The following is a 23,880-nucleotide window of genomic DNA, read 5'->3' on the forward strand; positions in this document are numbered from 1 at the left end:
CAGGCTCCTGGCAGGACCTGTGGACCTGTGGAGAGAGTGGATCCCATGCTGGAGCAGGTTTTCTGGCAGGACTTGTGACCCTGTGGGGACCCATGCTGGAGCAGTCTGTTCCTGAAGGACTGCACCCGTGGAAGGGACCCACACTGGAGCAGTTTGTGAAGAACTGTCTCCCGTGGGAGTGACCCCACGCTGGATCAGGGGAAGAGTGTGAGGAGGAAGGAGCCGCAGTGACAAAACATTATGAACTGACTCCAACCCCCATTCCCCATCACCCTGTGCCCCTTGGGGGGGGAGGGTGTAGAAGAGTCAGAAGTGAAGCTGAGCCTGGGAAGAAGGGAGGGGTGGGGGGAAGGTGTTTTTAGATTTGTTCTTATTTCTCCTTATCCTACTCTGTTTAATTGTGAATAAGTTGAATTAAATTTCCCCAAGTCGAGTCTGTTTTGCCTGTAATGGTAATTGGTAAGTGATCTCCCTGTTCTTATCTGTACCCATAAGCTTTTTGTCATATTTTCTCTCCCTGTCCTGTTGATGGAGGGGGAGTGATAGAGTGGCTTGGTGGGCACCTGGCGGTCAGCCAAGGTTGACCGACCACAGCAACTCTCTTTCTCTCCCGGACTGCCACTCTGTCTTTCTGCCTTCCTGACTTTCTCACTCCCACTGCATGCATATCTCTCTCTGCCCTCCGCCCCCCCCCTCCTCTCTCTGCATCTCTCTCCAGGCTTGCCCCTCTCTCTTTCTCTCTATGTGCTACTCTCCCTCTCTCCCTGCAGCTCTCTTCCCCCTCTGTCTGCCTCTGTCCTGGTTTCAGCTGGGATAGATTTAATTTTCTTCCCAGTAGCTGGTATAGTGTTGTGTTTTGGATTTAGTATGAGAATAATGTTGATAACACACTAATGTTTTAGTTGTTGCTAAGTAATATTTACACTAGTCAAGGACTTTTCAGCTTCCCATGCTCTGCCAGGCGCACAAGAAGCTGGGAGGGGGCACAGCCAGGATAGTTGATCCAAACTGACCAAAGGGCTATTCCATACCATATGATGTCATGCTCGGTATATAAACTGGGGGGAGTTGGCTGGGGGATAGCAATCACTGCTCGGGGACTGGCTGGGTGTCGGTCGGTGGGTGGTGAGCAGTTGCATCACTTGTTTTTTTTCCTGGGTTTTGTTCCTCTCTCTTTCTCTTGTTGTTTTCCTTTTCATTACAATTTAGTATTATTATGTTTTTGTTCCAATTATTAAACTGTTCTTATCTCAACCCACGAGTTTTCTTACTTTTGCTCTTCCAATTCTCTCCCCCCTCCCGGGGGGAGGGTGAGCGAGCGGCTGGGTGGTGCTTAATTGCCGACTGAAGCTAAACCACGACAGCCTCTCTCTCTTTCTGTACTCCCATCTCTCTCCCCCTGACATTCTCTTTCTCCCTCTCTGCCTGCCTCTCTCTCTGTGCCTCTTTCTTTCTCTCTGCCTGCCTCTTGCTTTTTCTCTCCCTCTCTCTTTCTCTCTGTCTCTTCCAGCCTTTCTCTCCCCCTGCCCCCGCCTCTCTTTCTCTGCCTCCCTGTCTCTCTCTCAGCATCCCTGATGGGCTCTCTGTCTCACTGCCTGCCTGCCTCCCTCTCTGCCTCTGCCTGCCACTCTGCTTGCCTGTCTGCCTCCCCACCTCTCTCTATGTCTGCCTGCCTACCTGCCTCTTTCCCTCTCCTTTTCCCTGCCTGCCTCTCTCTTTTCCTGCATGCGTCTCTCTCTGCCTGCCTGCCAGCCTGCCTCTCTCTCTGCTGGCCTGCCTTTCAGTCTCTCTGCCTGCCTCTCCCTCTGCCTCTCTGCCTGCTTTCCTCTCTCCCTGTCTACCTCTTTCTCTCCCTGCCTGTCTCTCTGCTTTCTGTCTGCCTCTCTGCCTGACTGCCTCTCTCTTTGTCTCTCTTCCTCTCTGCCTGCTTGTCTCTCTGCCTGTCTGCCACTCTACCTCTCTTGCTGCCTGCCTGCATCTCTCTCTGCTTCTCTCTCTGCCTCTCTCCCTCTCTTCCTGCCTCTTCTCTGACTTCTTGCCTCTCTTTCTCTGCCTGCCTATCTCTTTTCTTGCCTGTCTCTCTGCCTTTCTGCCTGTCACCGAAATCAGGAATCAAACTCCTTAACACCAATGTAGTATTAAGAAGCAGGCATTCTTTATTACGGCGCCGGATGCACGGGGGATCGTTCCACCTAGTGTGCATACCGCAGGTTACATCAACCAAACCTTATATTGTCCAATTACATGCATATGCATTAAATTTTCCAGAATGACCATACATATTAATTCTATTTCCTGGAACTAATGATCATATTTGCGTGGTCATTACACATGCGTCCTTGAGCTCCGAGGGGCTTCCGTGGGGGTCTCTGGTGGTCCTGGGTGGTCATACAGGTGTGTCCTCTAGTTGACCCCTTCTTCTGGACATGTGCAATATCACCTTGCTTATGTAACCCATTTTCCTTCTTCATGGTGCATGGTCCCTAACAATGATTTGGCACCCTTATTCCTATTCTAACACAAACCAATTATTCTAACTACCCCTCGACTCATTGTCAAGATGGGCTGGGGCTGTACTGGGAGCATAGCAGCATGTCCATACTACTCCTCGTCCTATTGTCTTTGGGCATGGCAGCATATCCATAGCCATAGATGTACAAACACAACATTAAAGTATTGTCTACCCCGCTCCTATCTCTATGTTGCTTAGTTACAAAAGAACAAACTAATAATTTTGGTTACATCTGGTTACGTGCCTGCCTCTCCCTCTCTCTGCCTGCATCTCTTTCTCTCCCTGTCTCTCTGACTTCCTGCCTCTCTCTATGCCTGCCTGCCACTCTGCCTTCCTGCCTGCCTGCCTCTGACTCTCTCTCTGCCTGCTTCTCCCTTTCTCTGCTTTCCTTTCCTGTCTCTCTGCCTCTCAGCCTGACTGCCTCTATACCTGATTCTCTGCCTCTCTGCCTCTCTGCCTTGCTGCTTCCAGTCTGCTTGCCTCTCTCGTTCCCTGTCTCTCTGCCTGTCTCTCTGCCGCCCTCTCTCTGCCTCTCTGCCTGCTTGCCTTTCTACCTGACAGCCTCTCTCTGTCTTCCTGACTCTCTTTGTTCGCCTCCCTGCCTGCCTGCCTCTCTCTTTTTTTCTCTTTGTGTTTGCCTCTCTGCCTGCCTGTCCCTCTGTCTTCCTGCCCCACTCATCCCATATCTCAGCCTCCCTGATGGGATCTCTTTCTCTCTGCCTCCCTCTCTTCTTTGTCTGCCTCTCTCTTCCTCTCTGCCTGCCTCTTCTGGATGCCTGCCACTCTGCCTGCTTGCCTCTCTCTGCCTGCCTCTCACTCTCTTCCTCTGCCTCTCTGACTTCCTGCCTTTCTCCCTGCCTGCTGCTTTCTTTCTCTCTCTCAGCCTCCCTGACAGGCTCTCCTTCTCACTGCCTCTCACTGCCTGACCCCTGTCTCCCTCGCCTGTCTCTCTCATTCTCTGCCTCTCTCTGTTTCTCCCTCTCTTTCTCATCTGTCTTGCTCTCTCTGTCTCTTTTGCTTTCTGTGTGTCTCTCTCTTTCTCATCTTTCTCTCTAGCTTTCTTTTTCTTTTGTTGCCATGAAAAGCCGAAATCAGGACTCAATAGTCGGGATGACTATTAAGCAGGTATTCTTTATTGCAGCACTGGGCAGCACTGGGGATCACTCCGCCACAAGTGCTCCGCCAGGTTAGCACAACACATCAGCTCATATACAGAAAAATCATACATATTCATCAGATTTCCTGAAAAGGGCAGTCTTATGGTGATGAGTTCCCGGAATTCATTTACATAGTCCAAGCATGCGCAGTAAAATTAGGGTTAGGGTCTTTTCACCCTCCCGGTGGTCTTCCATAGTCTTCCTCACGTTGTCCGCTAGTTGAACTTTGGGCTTCCTGTGTCCATATATAGTCATTGAATTAGCTCATCAGTCCTTTGGCCTCATGTTACAAGGGGGTCGATTTAAACTAGTTCTTTGGTGCTTATCTTTGGCACAAACCTCCTGAGTTCCTGTTATCAGTGATTTAATTAGGAAGCCTAATGAGCTTGCTCAAGGCCTGCTTAGTCCTATCAGGTAAGAAGTTACAGGAAATGTCCTATCCTCAACTCTGCTCAGCAGGTAACTAAAACTGTCTTTGCAGGGGAAGAGAACAAAAGAGAACAAGGATGCAAGTGAAACTAAAAAAATGCAAGTCTATGTATCACAGTCTTAGTCAGGGATTGTTCAGGGATTTAACCCTTTCACTTTCCCTGTATCCCCCCCCATGTCTCTCTCTGTCCTGTCTGTATTTTTCTCTCTCTGTAGCTGCCTCTCTTTCTGGTGGCAATTCTTTACCATGAGAAACTGCCATAACAGACATAACAATATATCAGTATTCACAGGTGCAAGGCCAGGATAACAACAGCATGAGAACTACAGGGGTAGAAACAATGCTACTGTGGCCTTGGAGTGTGTAGTTGAAAGGTTACACAGTTGCAAGTAAAAATGTATCATTCTCACACATGCTATTCTCTGAGCATCTGTGATTGCTTTTGCACATCATCAGCTTTCTGTAAAATCTGACAGCAGGCAAAGGGGAATGAAAACCAATGGCATTTTTGGCTCATATTTAACTGGAAAAATAATGCTGCACTTCAGTAATTGCATGCCACCAGTGTTAGCACCACCAAGGAATTTTTTTGAATTCATGGGTTTGTCCAGCCTGCATTCCCCAGAAAACGGTGGAAAGAAACAGTCTGACTCTCCTGTCTAAGAACAAAAGAACAGGAACAGAGGTAGGGAGACCTTCGTGCTTGGGTCATATCTGACTGTAAGCTAGCAGAAGGCCATGATGTCAGAACCAACCTGATGATACTCAGTGGAGGACCTGTAGTTTCAAACTACTCTCCCCACTCTGGCCTCCCCTATGTCCACCTTCCTCACATCTGTGAAGAAGGGCAGAGGTCCTATTGTTTAAGGTTTGGTTAAGTTTTCTTTTAATATATATTATATAAATATTTATATAAATATGAGCTTCTGTGAGTACATAGGTGACAAAAGAAAGTCGAGTTGGGGGCCAGTAACTAGCGGTGTACCCCAGGGGTCAAGACTGGATCCAGTCCTGTTCAACATTGTAACCAGATGTAACCAAAATGATTAGTTCGTTCTTTTGTAACTAAGCAACATAGAGATAGGAGCAGGTTAGACAATGCTTTAATATTGTGTTTGTACACCTATGGCTATGGATATGCTACTATGCCCAAAGACAATTGGACAAGGAGTAGTACGGACATGCTGCTATGTTCCCAGTACAGCCCCAGCCCATCTTGACAAAGAGTCGAGGGTGGTTAGAATAATTGGTTTGTGTTAAGGGTGCCAAATCATTGTTAGGAACCATGCACCATGAAGAAGGAAAATGGGTTACATAAGCAAGGTGGGATTGCGCATGCCCAGAAGAAGGGGTCAACTAAAGGACACACCTGTACGACCACCAAGGACCACCAGAGACCCCCACGGAAGCCCCTCGGAGCTCAAGGACGCATGCGTAATGACCACGCAAATATGATAATTAGTTCCAGGAAATAGAATGAATATGCATGATTATTCCGGGAAATTTGATGCATATGTATGTAACTGGACAATATAAGTTTCGGCTGATGTAACCTGCGGTATGCACGCTAGGTGGAACGATCCCCCGTGCATCCGGCGCCGTAATAAAGAATGCCTGCTTCTTAATACTACATTGGTGTTAAGGAGTTTGATTCCCGATTTCGGTTACAACATCATCATTAATGATCTGGATGCTGGGGCAGAGTGTACCCTCAGCGAGTTTGCTGATGACACCAAAACTGTGAGGAGTGGCTGATATGCCGTAGGGTCGTGCTGCCACCCAGAGGGACCTCAACAGGCTGGAGAAACGGGCTGACAGGAACCTCATGCAGTTCAACAAGGGGAAGTGCCAAGTCCTGCACCTGGAGAGGAACAACCCTGTAGCGGATTGATGCACGGACTCCGATCGAGGGGTAAATCGAAGACCCTTTATTGAAATCTTCCATGGCCTATATACTTTCTATTTGTTTACACACGCGCTACTGAGAGAACTCCTATTGGTCTACATGTCTTGTCCACGCGCCCCCCATGCGTCCCTTCAGCTAATACAATTGGCTATCTCCCTGCAACCCTGCAGTTCCTTCCCCCACAACAAAGGTGTTCCAGACGCACTGTCTCCTTTTTTCGGACATGACCCGGACCCTCAGTACTTCAATCTTGTTAACCCTTTCACTCCCACAATGCCTAATTCCTCCTCACAACCCCAGGCACCAATATATGCTGGGGGCCACCCAGCTGGAAAGCAGCCTGGCAGAAAAGGACCTGGGGGTCCTGGTGGACACCAGGTTGAACATGAGCCAGCAATGTGCCCTTGCAGCAAGGGCCAATGGTATCCTTGGCTGCATTAGGCAAAGTATTGCCAGCAGATCGAGGGAGGTGATCCTTCCCCTCTCCTCAGCACTGGTGAGGCTACACCTGGAGGACTGTATCCAGTTCTGGGCTCCCCTAGTATAAGAGAGACATGGACATACTGGAGAGAGTCCAGCACTGGAGCATCCAGCACATGAAGGGACTGGAGCATCTCTCCTATGAGGAAAGGCTGAGAGAGCTGGGACTGGAACATCTCTCCTATGAGGAAAGGCTGAGAGAGCTGGGACTGTTCAGCCTGGAGAAGAGAAGGCTCAGGGGGGATCTTATCAATGGATATAAATATCTGAAGGGAGGGTGAAAAGAAGACAGAGCCAGCCTCTTTTCAGTGGTGCCCAGTGACAGGACAAGAGGCACAAGCTGAAACACAGGAGGTTCCATCTGAACAGTTTTTGCTGTGAGGGTGACTGGGCATTGGAACAGGTTGGCCAGAGAGGTTGTGGAGTCTCCATCCTTGGAGATATTCAAAAGCCATCTGGACATAGTCCTGGACAACTGGCTCTCAGTGGCCCTGTTTGAGCAGGGGGGTAGGACAAGATGACTTCCAGAGGTCCCTTCCAACCTCAACCATTCTGTGATTCTGTGATTTAAAAAATAAATAAATAAATTATTCAATGAAGTGAACATCCATCCCAGCCTAATACTGAGAGCAGGTTTTGAATGGACTGCATGCCAACACTGACCAAAGTCATCAGACAAAAGGTCCTGCTAGATGCTCTGCCTTTGGAGGGTATAGCAAGGGATGGGAATCAGCTTCATTCCTGCCCAGTCTTTTTAGGCATTTTACCTCATCTTTTTGTGCTTCCACTGGCTCCCTGATGGCTTGTATACAGGAAGGGGGAGAATGAGGCCAGTTTGTGATCCTGGTTGGCCACAAGTCACAGGGGCTCCTTTGTTTTGGAGGCCTTCAACCTCATGGCCTTGTCAATGTCAATCATTCTGAAAAACAAGATGAAAAACATGCTGTTGGCAACAATGGGGAGAGCCTGGCCTTGCAAGGGCCACCACAGTCACTTTTCAAATACTAGCAATGCCATGCAACAGAACGATAAGCCTTTTGCTTCAGGGGAAGAAGCCAAGAGGCAACAGAGTGCAGTGACATTTTCTCTGCATCTCAGCTACCCCAAAACACCAAGGCAACAACAACCAGAAAGATTTGGATGAATGCTAAAGGTTGGGGCCTTGCTGAGAAGGCTGGAATCCTACCCCACTGACTATGTCCATCTTTGGAGAATGCTATAAACCCTCCCTGTGTTATTTTACAGCTAGTTGGCTTGACCAAAAAAAACCCCAAACAAACTACTGTCCGCTTTCTAAGTGGAGCATGACAGAGGTGAGCATGTATTAATCCACAGTGTCTCTGAGCTGTTCCTCAGGGGAGCCTGGGTTTGTTTCCCAGATGCTTAGCTCCTGACAGCAGTACAACGGCAGGAACCTTGCATGGCTAAGGAGTGACCCATTTTGGCTGTTGGGGTGCAGCACCCCTAGGCTTTAAGTGGAGGGAGCCCAGCTGAGACAAGAGTTTGGGCTGGAGGGCACAAGCAAGAAAACATCTGGAGGCATGTTGAACAGAGAAATCAAATTACCCTTGAAAATAATGATCAGGGAAATATTCTGGCTGTCGCAGGGCCCTCAGAGCACCTGAATGCACACAGTACCTCCACCCCAGGAAACACAAGTCCCAGAATCTTCCTAACTCAATTTACATCTTGGAATCTTAAAATTATTTAGGTGGGAAGGGACCCCTGGAAGTCTCTAGTCCAACCTCTCACACCAAGCAGGGCTAACCTCAATGCTAATGTTGATCAGGTTGCTCAGGGCCTTGTCTCATTTTGATTTCCCCAGTAGGTCACAACCTCCTCTACCCACTTCCACCAGTATACTTTATATCAGGCTCCCAGCCTTGACAATATTTAAAAGCAAAAACTGAGTATTTATCAACAAATGCAGTACAACTCTTTTTAAAAACATTCCTCCTAAAAAAAATTTGTGAATTTTGCCTTTAAAACCCATTATTCCTCATTAAGGGACCAAAGAGCAGAATTGGGGACAAAAAACAGTACACTGCATCAATGCTGACCAAGGTGCTTTCTGCTGTGACACCCATGAGATTGTTATCCCACAATGATAAGCTCTCCACTGTTCCAGGAGAAACTTACTCTGTTGCCAAAAGAAAAGAAAAAAAAAGGAATAGTAGTCTGATTTGCCTTGCTGCTTCCAAGATGGGATAATTTTCTTGGAGAATACATAAGTTTTCTTAGAATAGTCTTCTTACAGTGAACTAACATGGAGTATCTTCACTGTAACCGTTCTGGTCAGCATTCCTACAGAGACAAACCCTTAGACAAGTTAGTAATTTCATGATAAAACAGACCTGGGAGACTAAATCCCATCTCTGGTTAAATTCAAAGCATGAGGGGATAGATTGGCACTAGTGGAGATTGTTTGGTGTAACTTGGTTCTCATTCAGAAGATGATTCTTTCTTAATGTTGTTATAAATGTGTATAAATATATAATTTTAAACTTACCATTTTTGCAAGTATAATTCTTAAAATTATATGTGAAAGAGATAATACATGTATATAATAACATGTACAACTGCAATGAATAGCATGCATTAGAAAGGCTACTAAACTGCATGTTTCAAGGTCCAAGCTACTTTTCAGCTGTTTGAGATCAGTGTGAGATTTAACTTGGGACCTGAGCTTGGGAGGCATAAATAATCCCACCTCAGCCTATTGTGGGGTCTTACATCTCTCAAGCCTCTGGTGTTAGCCACATCTGCAAATAGGAACTGGAAGTCTGAGTCAGGTGCAGAGCCCTTCTGGTCTGATATCCAAGATCCCTAGGGGAGCGTAAGATCTTTCTCTCATCTTAATCCATGTTTTCTTTTCTTTGTGTAATAGTCACTTTCATTGCTGTACAGTAAGATGAACTTGAAAATCTGCATGGAGCTTTATTTTCAACTATTTTAAAAAATTATTACATTTTAGGTTGACACCTCCCTTTGAAGGAAAGAACAACAGATAGTGAGTTTGCCCTATGTGTGAGAAAGAAATAATTCCCCAAAATGCATGTCTGTTTCCTGGTATTTTAGGGGTTTATGGGGAAGTTCTGTTTGTATCAGGTCCCTTTTCCAGAAGACTCATGTCAGCTGTGAATATGCAAGTGGGGGAAAGGAAGCTAACAGAAAAAATGCTGCTTGGGGTTGAGAAGGGGACAGATGCTTTACTTGTTTTGTTACCATGAAGAACTGTCTAAGTTATGATATGTGGAGTTCTCCACAAACACAGTCTATAGTTTGTCTGAAGAGCCACAAGACATCATTGTACTCCATGTCAGGTCTCAAAGCATAATTTTCTTCTTTTGAGCAATTCACGATCAGACAAGTAGGGGTTCCACGGTAGCACCAGGTGATGATTACTGCCATGGCTCAGCAGCTCAGAGCATGCAGGGGAAGAGGAGGAGTAGAAGCTTCTCTGCTTCTCCTACTGGCTGCTTGTGGCTAGATGTGCATGAGGTCCCCAAGAGTGGAGTATGCACAGCCTGGCATTCCTAGAAGTAGCCATGGTGGGAAGGATCAGGCCCTTGCAGGCAGAGTCAAGCTAAGGAAAGGACCCTTCCATGTTGTCATGGTTTAACCCTAGCCGGCAACTAAGCACCACACAGCCGCTCACTCACTCCCCCCACAGTGGGATAGGGGAGAGAATCAGAAGAGTAAAAGTGAGAAAAATCGTGGGTTGAGATAAAGACAGTTTAATAAGTAAAGCAAAAGCCACGCATGCAAGCAAAGCAAAACAAGGAATTCATTCACTACTTCCCATAGACAGGCAGGTGTTCAGCCATCTCCAGGAAAGCAGGGCTCCATCACACGTAATGGTTACTTGGGAAGACAAACACCATCACTCCAAACGTCCCCCCTTCCTTCTTCTTCCCCCAGCTTTATATACTGAGCATGATGTCATATGGTATGGAATATCCCTTTGGTCAGTTGGGGTCAGCTGTCCCAGCTGTGTCCCCTCCCAACTGCTTGTACACCCCCAGCCTACTCGTAGGCAGGGTGGTGTGAGAAGCAGAAAAGGCCTTGACTCTGTGTAAGCACTGCTCAGCAATAGCTAAACCATCCCTGTATTATCAACACTGTTTCCAGAACAAATCCAAACCATAGCCCCATACTAGCTACTATGAAGAAAATTAACTCTATCCCATCCAAAACCAGCACACATGTAGGGAATGGTCAACCACACCAGGCTGGCAAGAGGAGCTGCCTCCTGGAGCAATAGAACTCTTGCACTAGGGTCAATACTTCCTTTATTAGGCGAGGTTTTTTGATACTTGCTTTCTACCAGCTCCAGAATTTAAACTACTAGAGTGTTAAACCACTGGAGTGCAAAAGCATGATCCAGAGCACTAAAACCAAGACAGAAATAGGTGTCTCGTGCATCAGAGGAAAAAAAATCCAGTCCCGTCACAGCCCCCTTGAAGCCTTTCTTTTCCTTGTTGGTTGTGCCTTCCAGTCCAAAATGTGATTGGCTTCCTCAGGAAGGGATGCCAAGGGGCTGAGAGCAACTGATGGTTGACAGCCCTCTCAGTTCCTTCATGCACAATCAGAATGATCCTGCAATCACTGTTATCCTGGGTTAGGGTCTCCCCAAATACAGCTGCTTCCTTCATTTGGATGGACTGTCAGTAGGACTCTGGACTGTCTCTGGCCAACCAGACAAGAGCAAGGTTTATTCCTGAAGAGCAAGGATAAGCAGGAAGATGTTGAGGGGAGAAGTTGTGCAGAAGCAGTCTTGATGATATATGTGATATTAAGAAGCTGAGAGATCCTTGGTAGGGACTGCTCATTCCCAGTGACTGCAGGCAGTAGGTTCCCCAGGAAGTGGGTTAAACCAATCTGTGCAGAAAGAAGGGACTGAAGGAAAACAGGAGATAGACTACATCCCTGAAGTCTGACAGCTTGTATGGATCTGCTTCATCTGAGGTTATGGTTGACACTAGCTTTCATTACACTTGGATCTTCACTTTAGAGAAGTTTTAAAGTAAGTAAGTCATATTGAAACAGGTGTTTATCCTTCCATTCACCCTTGCAAAAGCCCACAGGCTGAATATGCTCTCCCCTGACATACTATAGACACACTATAGACATACTATATGTCTTTTGTGGGATTTCCGACATTCTGAGGACAAGTTTGGTACTGCAAATAGCAAGGACAAAAAAAGGCATTTTCTGGGCTTACAAGAAATCAATGCTTCACTCCCTCTGCTATCTGGTCAACACAAGAGGCAGAGTCAATCACTACCTGCGAGGAGAAATAGCACTCCTGTGGTTTTGTCACCTTGAATTGTGTATATATGTGTATATATTTTGGAATAAAATAGAAATAGTATAAGAGTTGTTAGTAGCTAAGAAGGGATCACAGTTAGGAGTAGAAACTAGCATACGAGAATATGAGAATTGTAGAATCTTCAAGGTAATAGATAATGCCCAGGCCAGATAAGAGGGTACGGGCACTGCATATTTTACTAACAAGCATATGTTTTTCCTCAAAGAATGCGAAGCTGTAACCCTTCAAAGACCAATAACAGGAACATCGTCTTACCGGGAGAGCCGTAAAGATAAAGGGACGCCACAACAACCATGAAAACAACAGGAATCACAGTAACTAGGGGAAAGGTAAAGGCGGCAGGGGGAGATCGCGACCACTGACCCAATTGAGGAACGAAAGGACTACCCCCCCCCCCTTGTGAGCATGCGCAGTGAATTAAAATCATACTGTGACTTTAAGTCGAAGCGGAGAAAATACGGACCAATGGAAGAAGAGGATGCTTAGTCAGTCTAATGATTATGTATTAGATAGGCGTGGTGTGTTAACTTTCATGTATAAATACTGAAAAAGAATTGCAATAGATGTGCTCGATTTGTGGAAATTTTCCACCTTGCACCCTGCGCAGAATAAAGCAATGTCTCCTCTCTAAACATACTCTGTGTGTTTCGGGAGTTATTTTACAGTGAGGCAACAGTTTTGGTGACCTACATGGGACTTTGAAATTCGAGACTGGACTTCAATCGACACTTGCTACTGCCGGAGGATCGCGAGCTGGACTCCAGCGTGCACCGGAGGACTTTGTCCGGGGACTCCTCTCGTGATTCCCTGGTGGGTGGTGAGTGGCTGATTGATATTGGGATAGAGGCATTGTTATTTTGAAATTTTGCTGGTTATTGGTCCAAACCGGAGTTGTTGGTATAATTGGTCCCGGCATATTTACGAGAGTGATACGAACCGGAGTTGGTATAATTGGTTTTGGTTAATTGCAGCCGCTGCATTGGTATATTGGTCTCTCCTGCGCTACTACGGTGACGACCGGAGCAGGTAGAGTTTTGGTTTGGTTCTGTTTACTTGTTTTGGTTTATTTGTATTGGTAATCATTGGTGTTATTGTTGGTGATTTTAAAGAATATTATTGAACAATATTACAAATGGGAAATGTGACATCTTCCACAGAAGGGGAAATACTTAAAGCTTCCCCACTGGGTTGTATTTTAAAACATTGGACTAAGTTTGGAGGCGACCAATTATCACGAAAAAGTTAATGGAATATTGTAATCAATGGTGACTGTTGTATGTGTTAGATGATGGAGAAAAGTGGAAAAATTGCCTTTTAATTGTTTGATTCATTCTCTCTACTTTCCCACTAGACTGCAGTCTCCACGGTGTGTGTAAATCCCACTTTATTTCTAATATTCTTGCCACTGACTGAAGTGCTTTGGCCACAAAATGGGGTCCTCGGTCTGAAACGAGGAATTATTTCTTTCAGTAATATTTTAACTACTTCTCTGGCCTGATTGGTGCGACAGGGAAAGGCTTCTGGCCATCCAGAGAAAGTGTCCACTAATACTAACAAATACCGATACCCATTTTGCCTGGGAAGCTCTGAGAAATCTATTTGCCAGTAGTCGCCGGGAGTATTTCCTTTCTTAGTTTTCCCGGGTGGAGGTCTGGGTTGAGTTCGAGGATTGTTTCGCTGGCAGATTTCACACTTCTCGATAATACTCTTGGCTATATTTCCCATCCCTACACTTAAAGTGTGGAGTTTAACATTGTCCATGAGAGCTTCTACCCCCCAATGTGTTCTTCTATGATCTTTTTCCATAAATTCTCTCATAACGTTTGGAGGTACTACTACTCGATTATCTTCTGTGGTCCGCCATCCATCTTTGTTCTTCTTTGCATTGAGCAATTTAGCTAATTGATCATCTTCCTCGTTATAAGTCGGCGGTCTCTTTAAGTCTTCATACTTCTCAGGCCATATTCCCAAAACTTGTTGTTCTTCTGCTGCTCTTTTAGCTGCTAAATCCGCCCTGTCGATGCCCAATCACTTCAGGGGTATTTCCAAATTGATGAGCCTTACAATGCATGATTACTACTTGTTCAGGCAGTTTAATAACCTGCAATAATTTTCTTATTAGTTCTCCATACTTAACTGGTGTTCCTTGTGACGAAAGGAGACCCCTTTCTTTCCAAATTGCTCCATGTGCATGAACTACTCCAAAAACATATTTAGAATCTGTCCATATGTTCACAGTCTTTCCTTCTGCGAGCTCTAAAGCTCTTATTAATGCTACCAGCTCTGCCTTCTGGGCAGACGTGTTGGCAGGGAGGGCTTTTGCTTCCCATTCATCCAATTCTTCTCCTCCAATAATAACTGCATATCTGGCTCTTCGGACTCCATTGATCACTTGGCTGCTCCCATCTATAAACAAATTTAATTCTGCTGAATCCAGAGGTATATCTTCCAGATCAGTCCTACTCACATATACCTGTTCAATTGTTTTTAGACAGTCATGTTCCAATTCAGTTTCCCCAGGCAACGGTAACAGGGTGGCTGGATTCAAGGTGGTTGTTACTTTCAGTTCCACATCATCTTGTTCTAATAACACAGCCTGATATTTCATCATTCAACTAGGGGATAACCAATGTCCCCCCTTTTGCTCTAGAACTGTTGTCACAGCATGTGGCACCTGTACCGTCGTTCTTTGTCCCAGAGTTAATTTCCTAGCTTCCTGAATGAGCAGCACAGTCGCAGCGACGGCTCTTAGACAAGAGGGCCATCCTTTGCTTACTTGATCTAGTTGCTTAGAAAAATATCCGACTGGTCTTTTCCAAGATCCAGTCTTTTGGACCAGAACCCCTAGCGCAGCATGCTGTCTTTCATTCACAAAAAGCTCGAAAGGTTTTTCCAAATTAGGAAGCCCTAGTGCGGGTGCCGACATCAAGGCTTCTTTCAATTTAGAAAAAGCTGTTTGGCATTCTGGAGTCCATTCTAGAAGTTCCTCTGTACCTTTCACAGCCTCATAAAGGGGTTTTGCAATCAGTCCAAAATTGATAATCCACAGGCGACACCACCCGGCCATTCCCAGGAATGCTCTTAGCTCTCGTTTAGACACAGGCTCTGGTATTTGACAAATTGCCTCTTTTCTCTCTGGACCAAGGCTTCGCTGACCTTTGGTGATGGTGAATCCCAAATAAGTCACTGTCTGTTGTGCAATTTGTGCCTTTTTCTTCGACACTTTATACCCCGCTGCTCCTAAAAAGTTCAAGAGATCAATGGTATACTGTACAGAGTCCTCTAATGTTCTTGTTCCCAAAAGGATATCATCCACATACTGTAGCAGAGTTATTTCTGGATTTTCTTTTTGCCAATCCTCCAATTCCTTCGCTAGTTGATTTCCAAAGATTGTTGGACTATTCTTAAATCCTTGCGGAAGAACGGTCCAGCACAGTAGAGCCTTTCGGCCAGTTTTTGGATTTTCCCACTCAAAGGCAAATATCTTTTGACTTTCAAATTCCAAAGGGATGCAAAGAAAGCATCCTTCAAATCTAATATTGTGAACCACTGATCTGTTTCTTTAATTGCAGTCAATAAAGTATACGGATTTCCTACCACTGGGTGGACATCCTGCACAATTTGATTTACTGCTCTCGAATCTTGAACCAGCCTATATTCATTTGAATGAGGTTTCTTTACTGGTAAAATTGGAGTGTTATACTCCGATTGGCATTCTCGTAGCAGTCCGTGAACCATAAACTTTTCTATTATGGGTTCTAAACCCTTTCTCTCTTCTAGTTTAATAGGATGTTGTTTTTGTCTTACCGGTCGTGCTCCAGGTTTCAATGTGATGTTTACCGGTTCAGCAGCGCGTGATCGTCCTGGGATCCCAGAGGCCCATACCAGTGGGGGCACTGCATTCAATATCTCTTCCGGGATTGTCTCAGGGTCCGGAGTCTCTTGTGCTTCTTCCTGCACCATTAACACTTGCGCTTCCAGGGCTTTTTCTTCCGGTATCTGTACCTGTATATTGCCTTTTTCAAAAACAATTTGTCCATTTAGTTTGCTGAGTAAATCTCTTCCCAACAAAGGCATCGGGCAATCAGGAACGTATAAAAATTTGTGAGTAATAACTCGATTTCCAATTCCACACTTAATCGGTTGGAAGAAAGGCCTTACCTCCCTTTTCCCTGTGGCTCCAATAATAGCTATATTTTGTTTACTCAATTTACCCTTACAAGTATTTAACACTGAACATGTCGCTCCTGTATCTATTAGAAAATCTACCTTTTCATTCCCCAACTTCAAGGTAACCAGGGTTCTGTTGGGGAAACTTCCGATTCATCCCCAGTCCCCATCAATCTGAATCCTGACCCAGAGTAAGCAGCTCTTCCACCTTGGGATCTTCTTGTTTTCTTGGAAAATTCCTCCGGAATCGATTCTGAGGGCAATCCCTCTTCCAATGCCCCTTTTGTTTACACAAAGCACACTGATCCTTATTCAAGGGTTTACCCTCCCCAGGTCTAAAGAAGGAGGTCATCATAGTCCCTCGATTTAACCTATACCCATCATTTTGCCTTCTACTATTTCGGTTGCCTTCCGCTATTGCTGCAGCCAGCAGTTGAGCCTTGCGACTCTCTTTCTTAACTTGCTCCTTTTCCTGTCGCTTCTTTTCTTCCTCCTCCCTGTTATTATACACCTTCCACACCACCTCTAATAACTTGTTCATAGATCTTGCCTCTTCTCCTTCTATCTTTTGCAATTTTCTCCTAATATCAGGATTCGACTGCCCCACAAACAAAGTCACAAACGTTAGTGCATCGGTCTCTCTCTCCGGATCCAAATCAGTCCATTTCTTAGCCACTTCGCATAATCGTTCAAAGAAGGCTGATGGAGTTTCATCTTTCCCCTGTACCACCTGATATAATTTAGACAAATTTTTTGGTTTCGGAATCGCATTCCTTACACCGAACAATATCAACCTCTGATATTCAGTTAACAATACTCTTTGTGCCTGATTGTTAGGATCCCAATTCGGATTGGTGGAGGAAAATGATCCTCCAGTCTTCCTGCCTGTGCATCCTGGGCATGAACCCTCTCTGCTTCTTCCCTAGCCTTAACCACAACAGTCCTCCGTCCCTCATATGACAACAATGTCTTTAACACCACCTGCATATCTCTCCAATCTGGGTCATGATTTTCCATAATAGTTTCTAACACCTTTGCCACCTTTTCCGGATCTTCCCTATATGTTCCAGCCATCTCTTTCCAAGCCCTTAAGTCCGCTACCGAGAAGGGAGTTTTAACCCACACCGGCTCTCCTGCTGGACCTACTGCCTGCCTTAAGGGTGCTTGCAGCACTGGCCCCCCTCTCCTAGTTCTTCCTGCTATCGGACTGAAATTCTCCCCTTCACTTTCAGCATCACTGTTAGCATCACCTTCTCCGGCTTCCCCATTTCCACCCTGGTCATTACCTCCCCGTATATTTCTCTGTCCCGGAGCCACTAATAATTCAACATCGTCTTCCTCTTCCTCCTTATAATTTTTACACCTTTTACCAATACTGCATGCAGAACAACATCGTTTAGGCATTTTGTTCCAAACTTGTTCTAAAGCCAAAACATTTGCATCCTTTGCAATCAATCCACATTCTTTCCTGCTTTTCCAATCATTCCGCAACGTGAAAAACAAATCCACATATGGTACCTCATCCCATTTTTCTTCCCTTCTACAAAACAGCATTAACTGTAACATAGTATTATATTTCAAAGTTCCATTCTTTGGCCACTTTTCTCCATCATCTAACACATACAACGGTCACCATTGATTACAATATTCCATTAACTTTTTCGTGATAATTGGTCGCCTCCAAACTTAGTCCAATGTTTTAAAATACAACCCAATGGGGAAGCTTTAAGTATTTCCCCTTCTGTGGAAGATGTCACGTTTCCCATTTGTAATATTGTTCAATAATATTCTTTAAAATCACCAACAATAACGCCAATGATTACCAATACAAATAAACCAAAACAAGTAAACAGAACCAAACCAAAACTCTACCTGCTCCGGTCGTCACCGTAGTAGCGCAGGAGAGACCAATATACCAATGCAGTGGCTGCAATTAACCAAAACCAATTATACCAACTCCGGTTCGTATCACTCTTGTAAATACGCTGGGACCAATTATACCAACTCTGGTTCGGACCAGTAACCAACAAAATTTCAAAATAACAATGTCTCTATCCCAGTATCAATCAGCCACTCACCACCCACCAGGGAATCGCGAGAGGAGTCCCCGGACAAAGTCCTCCGGTGCACGCTGGAGTCCGGCTCGCGATCCTCTGGCGGTAGCAAGTGTCGATCGAAGTCCGGTCTCAAATTTCAAAGTCCCATCTGGGTCACCAAAACTGTTGCCTCACTGTAAAATAACTCCCGAAACACACAGAGTATGTTTAGAGAGGAGACATTGCTTTATTCTGCGCAGGGTGCAAGGTGGAATATTTCCACAAATCGAGCACACCTATTGTAATTCTCTTCAATATTTATACATGAAAGTTAACACACCACGCCTATCTAATACATAATCATTAGACTGACTAAGCATCCTCTTCTTCCATTGGTCCGTATTTTCTCCGCTTCGATTTAAAGCTACAGTGTGATTTTAATTCACTGCGCATGCTCACAAGGAGGGGGGGGTAGTCCTTTCGTTCCTCAATTGGGTCAGTGGTCGCAATCTCCCCTGCCGCCTTTACCTTTCCCCTAGTTACTGTGATTCCTGTTGTTTTCATGGTTGTTGTGGCGTCCCTTTATCTTTACGACTTTCCCTGTAAGACGATGTTCCTGTTATTGGTCCTTGAAGGGTTACAGCTTCGCATTCTTTGAGGAGAAACATATGCTTGTTAGTAAAATATGCAGTGCCCGTACCCTCTTATCTGGCCTGGGCATTATCTATTACCTTGAAGATTCTACAATTCTCATATTCTCGTATGCTAGTTTCTACTCTAACTGTGATCCCTTCTTAGCTACTAACAACTCCTATACTATTTCCATTTCATCCAAAAAAATATATATACACACACGTTTTAAGGTAACAGTGGGGCTATGTTTAAAACCTTGGGGTAGACAATTAAAGGTGTATTGTATTCCACCCCAAGTCAAAGTGAACTTGGATTTGTATTGCTCTTGTATTGGGATCGAAAAGAACATTTTTTCTATTTAACAGTCCCATCCATGGAAAGGCACGTACATTTACTGTATTATCTACTATGCTGGGAACAGAAGCTGTTAAAGGGCCAGTTGTTTTATTTAAAACCCTGTAGTCTGGTCTCTTAACAGTCCATACTGGGCTGTTATATGGTGGGGTTTTTTTATTTTTATTTTTTTCTCTAATACCCCATTGCTCTAATTGTTTGACTACTTGGGTCAGAGATTTTATGGTAGGAGCAGGTATCTTATACTGAGGAATGTTAACTGGTTTGCTATTAGGCAAGGGGTTATTTGTAGCAGATTTATAGGCTTAATCACATGGAGATTAGTTTTTCCTTGTAACTGGAGGACTACCAATTTCTCATTTACCCCAGCTATCTATCCAAGATTGTCTTTTCTGGCTATCCATTCCCAGAATATTCATTTTGACCAATAACAACAAGGGCCATACGGTACAACCATTGGACAATATTACTTAAGCCCATACAACTGGATAAGGGTTAATCGCACCATTAAAACACTCTTGGGGAATTTTTATTGTGCCCCCTGAGGCAAATTAAACACAAGTTTGTGCTTAAATATAAAGAGATTTAATGAGCAATGCATCGGGCACAGTGCTACTGCCATAAGTGGTTCTGCACGGAGTCTGCAAAGATGCATCACCAACCAATTCCTTATATACTGTGGTGGGTTGACCTTGGCTAGTTGCCGGGTGCCCACCAAGCTGCTCTATCACTCCCCCTTCTCAGCAGGACAGGGGAGAAAATACGAAAAAAAGCTTGTGGGTTGAGATAAGGATAGGGAGATCACTTATCGATTACCACGATGGGCAAAAGACTTGACTTGGGGAAAATTAATTTAATTTATTGCCAATTAATAACAGAGTAGGATAGTGAGAAATAAGAACAAGTCTAAAAACACCTTCCCCCCACCTCTCCAGATTCCTAGGCTCAGCTTCCATTTCATTTGAGTTTCCTGACGCACTTTAGAAATCTGTCTTTTTAGAGTTTGATTCATTCTTTCTACTTTGCCACTGGACTGTGGCCTCCAAGGAGTATGCAAATCCCATTTAATGTCTAGAAATCTAGAAACTCCCTGCACTATTTCTGCAATAAAGTGGGGTCCGTTATCGGAGGATATACCTTCTGGAACACCGAATCTAGGGATAATTTCTTTCAATAAAATTTTGATCACTTCCCTAGCCTTGTTAGTGTGACAAGGGAATGCTTCACCAACCAGAAAAGGTGTCTACCATTACCAATAAATATTTATATAGTTTACACCTTGGCAATTCCGTAAAATCTATTTGCCAGTATTTCCCGGGAGTTATTCCTTGTTTTACGACTCCTCCCATGATTTCCTTTGCAATTTTTGGGTTATTGGCGCAACAGATAGCGCACTTTTTGACTATTATATCCACTAGGCTTTGCATTCTTGTCTCAATGACGTGTCTTTTGGCAATTAGCACTAATGCATCTGCTCCCGAGTGTGTTTCTTGGTGCAGTTTCTTGAGTAGAATTTCCATCATCTTTTCAGAAATTAATAATTGCTTCAGTGGTGTCACCCACCAACCCTGATCAGTTTTGGAACAATCTAATTGCCCTGCCAATTGATTTTCCTTCTCAGTATATTGTGGGGGCAATAATTCCAAATGGGATACTGGAATTAGAGCTCCTTCAAATTTTTATTTCTGTAATGCTGCTTCTTTTGCTAGCTGGTCTGCTTTTCGAGTTCCCTTCGTGATTTCACTGTTTCCCTTCTGATGCACTTTACAATGCATTATAGCAACCTCCTTCAGTTGAAGGACTGCCTGTAAGAGCTTCATTATTTCTGTTCCATATTTGATCGGGGTCCCATGTGAACTTAATAGTCCTCTTTCTTTCCAAATTGCCCCATGTGCATGCACTACTCCAAATGCATACTTAGAATCTGTGTAAATATTGACTTTTTTTCCCTGACTAAGCTCTAAAGCTCATGTTAGTGCAACCAATTCTGCCTTTTGAGCAGATGTATTACTAGGCAAAGATTTAGCTTCTAAGGCCTGAGTATGTGTTACCACTGCATATCCAGCTTTCCGTCTTCCTTCCAACATAAAGCTACTTCCATCAGTAAATACCTCCAGTTCTGCATTTGATAGGGGTTTGTCTCGCAGGTCAGGCCTACTAGAATACACTTGTTCGATGGTGGTTAAACGGTCATGATGCAATTCACCAAATTCAGAAATCGGGAGCAGGGTTGCAGGATTTAGAGCAGAGGTCAGGGAGATTACAACATCATCTTGTTCCAGCAGCACCACTTGATATTTAGCTAACCTGCTTGGGGAGATCCAATGATGCCCTTTATCTTCAAGGAGAGAAGACACAGCATGAGGCACAAATACAGTAATCAGTTGGCCTAACGTCAATTTCCGAGATTCTTCAATCAAAGTTGCAGTAGCCGCTACTGCCCTCAAACAAGTGGGCCGACCTTTACTGACTTCATCTAATTGCTTTGAAAAGTATCCCACCGGTCTTTTCCAGCTCCCCAATTTTTGTGTCAAAAACCCTAATGCCACTTGCTGTCATTCATGTACATATAATTGGAAGGGTTTCCTCAAATTTGGGAGTCCCAAAGCAGAAGCCTCCATGGGTTTCCTTTTAATTTCATCAAAACTCTTCCTACATTCAGGTGTCCATTCCAGAACCCCCTCAGGTCCTTTCACAGCAGCATACAGTGGTTTGGCAATTAGTCCAAAATTGGGAATCCATAAGCGACACCATCCGGCCATTCCCAGAAATCCTCTTAATTGCTTCTTTGGTGTAGGTACAGCAATTCTACAAATTGCCTCTTTTCTCTCAGTACTTAATTCTCTCTGTCCTTTGGTGATTTCAAACCCCATATATTGGACCTTTTTTTTCCCCAAGCTGAGCCTTTTTCTTAGGAACCCGATACGCTGCCAAGCCCAGAAAGTTAAGCAAACTGATGGTGGCTTCCAGACATGCCTCATAACTGTCAGAACCAATTAGCACATCATCAACATATTGCAACAATGTTACAGCATCATGACCATTTTGCCACAGTTCCAATTCTTTGGCTAGTATGTTACCAAACAAGGTAGGGCTGTTCTTGAATCCTTGGGGAAGGACAGTCCAGCAGAGTTGTGTCTTTCATCCTGTACTTGGATTCTCCCATTCAAAGGCGAAGATGGTCTGGCTCTGCTCATCCACAGGTATACAGAAGAAGGCGTCCTTTAAATCTAATACTGTGAAATAAGTATTACTGTTAGGGATTGTAGTAAGGAGGGTATATGGGTTTGGAACTACAGGGTGGACATCTACTGTCCTTGCATTAATTTCTCATAAGTCCTGTACCAGTCTATATTCAGAAGAATGGGGTTTCTTTACAGGTAGGATGGGAGTATTCAATTCCAATTGACACTCCCGTAACAATCCATGTTCTAAAAAGGAACTTATTATAGGTTCTAATCCTTTTCGGGCCTCCAGCTTAATGGGGTATTGTTTCTTTCTTACCGGTTGAGCTCCTGGATTCAGTTTAATCTTTACCGGGGTCGCATTCTTCGCTCGTCCGGGTATCTTCGATTCCCACACCAGAGGTATGACCGCATTCTGTACTTCCTTTGGAATATTCATTTCTTCATTAGGATCTTTCTCGGTTAACAAACATATCTGGGCTTTCCAGGCAGTCTCTGGAGGAATATGCAACTGAACAGAGTCTTCAGAAAAAGTTAGTTGTGCATTCAGTTTACAAAGTAAATCCTGTCCAAGCAATGGTAAGGGGCATTCTGGCATATAAAGGAATTCATGAGTTAATCTAGTATTTCCAATTGAACATTCCATAGGTTGCAAAAACAGCCTTAAAATCTTTTTCCCTGTTGCACCAACAACACTTATTTTAGTTCTACTTAAGGGTCCCCTACAGCTAGTTACTACAGAATGTGTGGCTCCACTATCAATTTAAAAATCTATTATTTCATTCCCCAGCTTGACTGGAACCAGAGGATCGGCTGGGGAAACTTTAATAGATTCCTCCGGTCCCCTTCAGTCCAACCCAGTCTCTATCATGATCCCAACGGCTTCTTCTGCCCCTCTTTCCTGATTATTCGGAAGGCATGGACAATCTTTTTTCCAATGGCCCTCTTGCTTACAATATGCACGCTGATTCGATTACCACGATGGGCAAAAGACTTGACTTGGGGAAAATTAATTTAATTTATTGCCAATTAATAACAGAGTAGTGTCACCGAAATCGGGAATCAAACTCCTTAACACCAATGTAGTATTAAGAAGCAGGCATTCTTTATTACGGCGCCGGATGCACGGGGATCGTTACACCTAGCGTGCATACCGCAGGTTACATCAGCCGAAACTTATATTGTCCAGTTACATACATATGCATCAAATTTCCCGGAATGATCATGCATATTCATTCTATTTCCCGGAACTAATTATCATATTTGCGTGGTCATTACGCATGCGTCCTTGAGCTCCGAGGGGCTTCCGTGGGGGTCTCTGGTGGTCCTTGGTGGTCGTACAGGTGTGTCCTTTAGTTGACCCCTTCTTCTGGGCATGCGCAATCCCACCTTGCTTATGTAACTTGCTCCCCTTCTTCATGGTGCATGGTTCCTAACAATGATTTGGCACCCTTAACACAAACCAATTATTCTAACCACCCTCGACTCTTTGTCAAGATGGGCTGGGGCTGTACTGGGAGCATAGCAGCATGTCCGTACTACTCCTCGTCCTATTGTCTTTGGGCATAGTAGCATATCCATAGCCATAGGTGTACAAACACAATATTAAAGCATTGTCTAACCTGCTCCTATCTCTATGTTGCTTAGTTACAAAAGAACAAACTAATCATTTTGGTTACATCTGG

General features: G+C 44.5%; 1 long non-coding RNA gene across 1 annotated transcript in view; it reads right to left on the reverse strand.

Moving 5' to 3' along the window:
• Positions 1-6,770: 6,770 nt before the first annotated feature.
• Positions 6,771-23,880, reverse strand: part of LOC140650457 (uncharacterized) — a 35,036-nt gene continuing 17,926 nt past the window's right edge. The window contains exons 2-3 of the long non-coding RNA XR_012041999.1: positions 7,253-7,404; positions 6,771-7,045 (exon numbers count right to left, since the gene is read on the reverse strand). This is a non-coding gene — a long non-coding RNA (uncharacterized lncRNA). The remainder of the gene's footprint in view (positions 7,046-7,252; positions 7,405-23,880) is intronic.

The sequence above is a fragment of the Ciconia boyciana genome, chromosome 4 (genome assembly GCF_034638445.1).
Source record: "Ciconia boyciana chromosome 4, ASM3463844v1, whole genome shotgun sequence".
Taxonomy (NCBI): domain Eukaryota; kingdom Metazoa; phylum Chordata; class Aves; order Ciconiiformes; family Ciconiidae; genus Ciconia; species Ciconia boyciana.